This window comes from Stomoxys calcitrans, chromosome 4 (genome assembly GCF_963082655.1).
Source record: "Stomoxys calcitrans chromosome 4, idStoCalc2.1, whole genome shotgun sequence".
In the NCBI taxonomy this organism is placed as follows: domain Eukaryota; kingdom Metazoa; phylum Arthropoda; class Insecta; order Diptera; family Muscidae; genus Stomoxys; species Stomoxys calcitrans.
The window spans coordinates 138,054,289-138,060,497 of NC_081555.1; the positions used below are offsets into that span (position 1 = coordinate 138,054,289).

The following is a 6,209-nucleotide window of genomic DNA, read 5'->3' on the forward strand; positions in this document are numbered from 1 at the left end:
CGGTTTATATGGGAGCAATATCAGGCTATTGACCGATTTGGACCGAATTTGACACAGTTGTTGGAAGTCTTAAGAGAACACCAAGTGCATATCTAGCCAAATCAGACAAATTTGTGGTTTCCAAGGGCTCAAGAAGTCAAATCGGGAGATCGGTTTATATAGGAGCTACCACAGGTTATACACAGATTTGGACCGTACTTGATACAGTTATTGGAAGTTTTAACAGAACACCACATGCAAAATTTCAGCCAAATCGGATGAAAATTGCGGCTTCCAGGGGCTCAAGACATAAAATCGGGAGATCAGTTTATATGGGAGTTATATTTAAATCTGAACCGATATGACCCATTTGCAATCCCCAACGACATCAATATTAAGTATTTGTGAAAATTTTCAAGCGGTTAGCTTCACGATTTCGACCGCTGTCGTGATTTCGACAGATGGGCAGACGGGCGGACATGGCTAGACCGAATCAAAATGTGGAGACGATTCAGAATATATATTGGGTTGCCCAAAAAGTAATTGCGGATTTTTCATATAGTCGGCGTTGAAAAATTTTTTCGCAGCTTGTGACTCTGTAATTGCATTCTTTCTTCTGTCAGTTATCAGCTGTTACTTTTAGCTTGCTTTAGAAAAAAAGTGTAAAAAAAGTATATTTGATTAAAGTTCATTCTAAGTTTTATTAAAAATGCATTTACTTTCTTTTAAAAATCCGCAATTACTTTTTGGGCAACCAAATATATTTTTTATGAGGTCGCATATCAATATTTCGAGATGTTACAAACGGAATGACTAGTATACCCCCATCCTATGGTGGATATGTGTAATGCCGTGTATACCTTGAGGTGACATAACAACGGGGGAAAATTTCCTCACTTTGGAATTTTTTTGTAAAAAATCCTTGCAATCCTTTTATAAGAGGATTGTTGAAGATTCATACCGCTCAGGGATGAATATGAGTACTGTACAGGTTGGAATTGTGTGATCCGTTTACAAGTTGCGAGTAGTGTAACGCTCCCTACACAGAAAATAAATGTTCCGTGCCGGGACTGGAAAGAACCTCACACTCTGGCTTTGCTCAGATTGCCTGAACCGCTTCCATCGTCGGTCGGTGTCGGTGAGAAGTAATCGGTACATCCTCATCGTCGGATTATGTGAGTCCTCCTACCTCTCTCGTGCAATATTATACGCAACAGCAGCCCCCAGCCCCAATATTGCCGGGTCAGTGCCGAGAAATGTATTATTCTAGCAATAATTCTACGTAATGATCGAAGGATTGGCCTTCGTGATATACCATTCCGCGCAGTATAGACCCATATCGTCTGCTCCTGGCGCTAGTGACCCCTACATCCAATGTATGGGGATAGCAGTCAAGTGCGGTACTGCCGAAATAAAGCTATACAACGTATACATACTGCGGGTTGGTTCTTCCATCCCAATTAATGGGTACGACGTTAGAGGCGTATTGTCTGGCCATAATCGCCTGGTTCTTAGAGACTTTAATTTGTATCACATTTCATGGCATTATCCTCTAGGTAACGACTAGCAGAACATAGCTTTGGCAGAGTAGATTGAAGGTTCAGCGTTTAGCACGGTTCCCTCTAGGAACTGACACCGCTTCAGTGAACTGACACCCCCTCAAATGTGCTAGTTGTCGAGAGGAAATTCGAGCGAGCTGAATTTGGAAATAAACCGGATAGTGGACGAACATAGGGGGCCAGTTTTTTTTGGGGCTTTTTGTTACATGTTCTGAATGAATAAAAAAATGTGTAGCTGGAACACTTATGTACCGGTGTTGGCAAGCTGTGGTCTACTGTTAAGTTAATCTCGAACCCCGGTAGAAGTGATTATATCCGAAGAGATACACCAGGTTGTTCAAACGTTAATTTATTGTGCAACCGACGTTAACGTTAATTTATTGTGCAATTCGTCGCATCCGTGGTCTTCGATCTAATGGACATCCACCACAATTTACGGTGGACGAAGTTACGAATGTCATCCGTGGCGCCAACTCATGTAAGGCGTTGGGACCCGACAGATTCTCTACATTGATCTTGAAGAATTTGAATCTATCTGGGATCGAGTACTTTACTGTCTAACTAACTAACTGTCCTAAACTTGTCTTTGACACTCGTATAGTCATTGATTCAATTATTTAATTGTACACCAACCCAAAATCCTATAAAGAATGCATGAAAACTTTTTCCAAAAAAAAACAAATAAAATGTTGTTAAAACTCACCAAATATAAGAATTCCGGAACTTTTGCAGTAAATGTTGAACAATGATGTTATAATTAACCACTGTCGCCACCATCAGCTGAGCTAAGAGCTCAAGACATAAGTATCCAATGAAAAAATAACGATGATGATATCCAGAAACAATCAAGTTTTGTAGGTAAGTATTTATGTTTGATAATAACACCAGCTGTCGCCAGACTTCCGATTGGGAAGATATGTTGAAAGGCTTGTGGGGAGATACGCAGGAGAGTCCAGAGAAAAAAATAGCCAATAATAAAACTGATCACAGCGGACAGAGGTGTAGATAGATGAAGAACAACAAGGTGGCGTTTAGAGGAGCAAACAAACAAACATCGACAATGCTCAACAATCAAATCACAAAAAGAAGAAACTGAACGAAAGACCCCCACCAGCATACATTCACACAACTCATATACACGTATACAAATAAGGGAGAATGATTGACGACTATTGTTTGTGTGGTGGGTTTAGGAGGGAACTTGCAGAAACATAACAAAAATCATCTGTTTTCCGATGCAAGAAGTTTTTGTTGTCTTTTGTTTGTTGTTATTGTTGTATTCGTAGATTGCTTTCTCTCTCATTCACTTTTAAAGTCTCTTTCTTGCTCTCTGCTATTTTCTGTTATTGTACAATTATTTTTTATTTACATTCGAAATGTTTTGCTGTTGTTGCTTTTAGTGGATTTGTTGCTGACTGCGATAATGGGGCTGCGCTCTGTTGTGCTTTTGCTTATTCCCGACAATTCCACGACGCTGACGTTATATTTTGCTCTGTTCTTGGCCAAAGTCAAAGTCACAACAAAGAAGAGTAGAGAATGCTGGCAGGCAGGCAGAAGCAGCGGCAGCTAACAGCAAAGCAAGTAAACGACGTAAATGTTGGAGCACACTCACGCACACACACTCATATTGGTTATGGGCGAAAAAAGGGAATACAAAGTACTCCTGTTTTTTTTTTTCTTATTTTTCAAAAGGATGATGTTGACCTGTTTTAAGGGGGTGGAGGCAGAGTCAGCGGATGGATGGCTGTATGGCTGCAGGAAGGTAATTTGATTGATTTTTAACCGAAAATTTGTTACTGCTGTTTGCCCATGATGATATGTAAAAATGTTGTAGATTTTCTCCTGGGTGTAGTTGTTTGGCTATTTAAATTCCAAGTCTTCTGGGGGTCAGATGATATTGCTGCTCTCTTTAATGACCTTCATTAAGAGCAATGGACAGGTTTAATCTGAAGGTTAAATAATAAGTGTATTTTTCAAATTTATTTGTAAAATAAAAGATAAACCTTGGTTCATTTTAATGTTTTCAATAGAACTTTTCACCACATTTTGTTTTTATTTTCTTGTTTGCCCGTTTTAGGGATGTCGGATTGCTTTAATAACTTTGATTGCGTGGGAATAGATAATGGGTGATTTTTCATCCACTTTTCTTTGATTTTTTTCAACTAGCTGGGGGTGTGTTAAGACCTTTGGGATCCACCATCTCCACATTCACAAAGTGCGTTTCATTTTGATTGGAAAACTCCTAGCTTCACTCCACATTGGTGTAGTATAAAAATTTAGTTTAGAAAAATTCATTTACATTCTTTTAATAATTATTTGAGAAAAACACTTTTTCAAAAAAGAAAAATCTTATCGTCTCTCGAGAATAAGAATAATGTATGTGTGTCGTTTTACTTCGTCGTCTACGTCGACGTCGTCATTTGGAAACGAACAAAGAAATATTGAAAAAATATATGATGATGATGTGTAGTTGGTGTTATTGCTGGCTGGCTATGTGTTGTGTGCTGCTACACCACAAAATTGTAGAAAACGAGCAAGAATTACGAAATCTAATAAATTAAGATTTTCGCCTCGTATGAGTTTCTTTTTAATTTCAAACACACAGTAGAACACAAAAGTTTAAAACGTTTTCTTTTCCTTTGCTGGTTTGAATCATTGTTTTTAATTTCATGGAATTTCTACTCCTTTCCTTTCAAAGGGTCGGGTCGGTTCGGTCATTTGCTATAACTACAACTGCTGCTGTTTCGTTTTGTTGCACTCCACCACCACCTTTAACTCACTCACTCACTCATAGTACATTGGTTGATGCGTGTGTGTGTTTTCTTTGTGTTGAAAAATCATCAAATCACTCACTCACACACTCAACACACAAAATAGTACCAATTCTTTTTTCGACTTACTTCCACGAAATTCAAAACAAAACTGTTTTCATTTGTGGCAAACAACAAAAAAGGTAAACAAAACTTCCAAAACGTACAAGAGACATAGAAAACAGCTGATTTTTCCCCCAACCTAGTGAGAGAGATTCTATTACATATTTGTTTGTGGCTCGCTCATTTGTTAGCTCACTAACTCTCTGGGGAAGCAAAGAAAAGAGATGACATTGTAGCGCTTTTTATTGTATTGGTTAACATTTTTCTATAAAATAGTAGCCAATAGGGAACTTTGATGTGAATTTAGCTGTAAATTTGGGGGAACTAAATGAACATTAATTTTCAAAAAAGAAACAATGTTAAAAGCTTAATTTCTATAAAAATTAACTAATTGCACCCATTTTTTGCAAAGAATTTTCACATTTATATAAAAATATTTTAATTTAACATATTTTGCGCTAAATCTATTCGGTCTATAAAGCAAAAACACATTTTCTGCCTAACTTTGGTTTTCGTAGAAAAAATTTATTGGATGATACAAAATGTTCTCGAAAAATTATGTTATCAAGTGTTGAAAATAATGTCAATATTGGAATTATGTATCGATTTCATCTAAATATTTTTTCAGTAATTTTCATTTTGTACGAAATTTATTTAAAATTAGCTTTCAACAGAAACTTGATTTAAATTGGTATTCATAAACTAGATACGCTTTTTCGTTGATATTTCGCAATAATTTGATTTCTATAGATACCAGCAAATATTGTTTTTTGCTTTTTTAAGAATTTTTCATCGATATTTGCCTCTTTGCCTTAAGCCAGTAATCGGCTTGTGCGCTCTTAAAACAAAAAAGTAACCGCCGAAAAATCATACATATATATTTTGTGTTTATTTCATTTTCGGGGCAAGCTCAAGCAGGGTACTCTGATTTTAGTTGTGAAAAACTTCATCAAAATATCTTGATTTACTTAAACATATTTACAGCTAATTTTGTGTACCAACATAATCATTTGATTATATTACTCTGGAATTAATTGTGCCTAATTGCCCATTTTAAGGCATTTGCCTAAAAAAAGCATTAATTTTTCATTTACAATTTCAATTTTTTTTTTATGGAGTTTGACACTTACCTTACGAAAATGAATTTATCATCATTTTTTCCTATGGACTATTTTAAATGAAATTTTATGGAAGAATTTTTCACGCTTTGCTGTTGATACTACAGTTGACAACACTGAATCAACACTGTCTATCCCAATTCTAGTATACCGATTACTCAATAGAAAACAAGAAGTCTAATAAAATACCACAAATTTCGCAACACTAATTTTTCACTTCTTTTTGTTTTGATTTTCTCTGAAAGAAACGACCAAAACTACTTTTTGCTACAGCCCTATTTCATACAAGTATTAAAGATTTTTAATGACCAAATGTTTTGTTTTCTTTTGCAGTCATTAACTTATATGCTTGACACAAGTTTGGTTCTTAAATTCACTTGTACATCCGTTTTTCTGGTCGCTCTCTATTGCGTCGTTATTTGTTTTGTTTCACAGATTAAAAAGTACTGAGTCTATGCAGAGCCATAGTGAACGCCGTTAGTTTACCAAAAAATCTCAAAAGAGAAAACGAAACGGCAATGGAACAAAGCAAAAAAGAACAGGGTCGCTAACACTAGATATGGTTATGAAGAAGAAATTCAAACAAACGATAAATCCATTGCAAGGAAGAAGGTTGCAAAAATTAAGTGGAGCTTTTTATCATCGATTCAAAATTGTTAATATTAATAAAAGTTAATAGT

At 36.0% G+C, this 6,209-nt stretch overlaps 1 protein-coding gene and 1 long non-coding RNA gene across 3 annotated transcripts in view; one reads left to right on the forward strand and one right to left on the reverse strand.

Annotated features, from left to right (window-relative positions):
- Positions 1-5,940, reverse strand: part of LOC106086219 (microtubule-associated protein futsch) — a 105,779-nt gene extending 99,839 nt beyond the window's left edge. Inside the window, exon 1 of one of the 2 annotated variants that reach the window (XM_013250796.2) lies at positions 5,542-5,940. The gene's annotated coding sequence lies outside the window, so the exon portion shown is untranslated. Of the gene's footprint in view, positions 1-2,241; positions 3,377-5,541 lie in introns of those variants that run through there. The other variant, XM_013250794.2, reaches the window with a different exon arrangement.
- On the forward strand, positions 3,211-3,582 carry LOC106086222 (uncharacterized). The gene is made up of 2 exons (XR_001221097.2): positions 3,211-3,300; positions 3,373-3,582. It is a non-coding gene; the product is annotated as an uncharacterized LOC106086222 (long non-coding RNA).
- Positions 5,941-6,209: the final 269 nt, after the last annotated feature.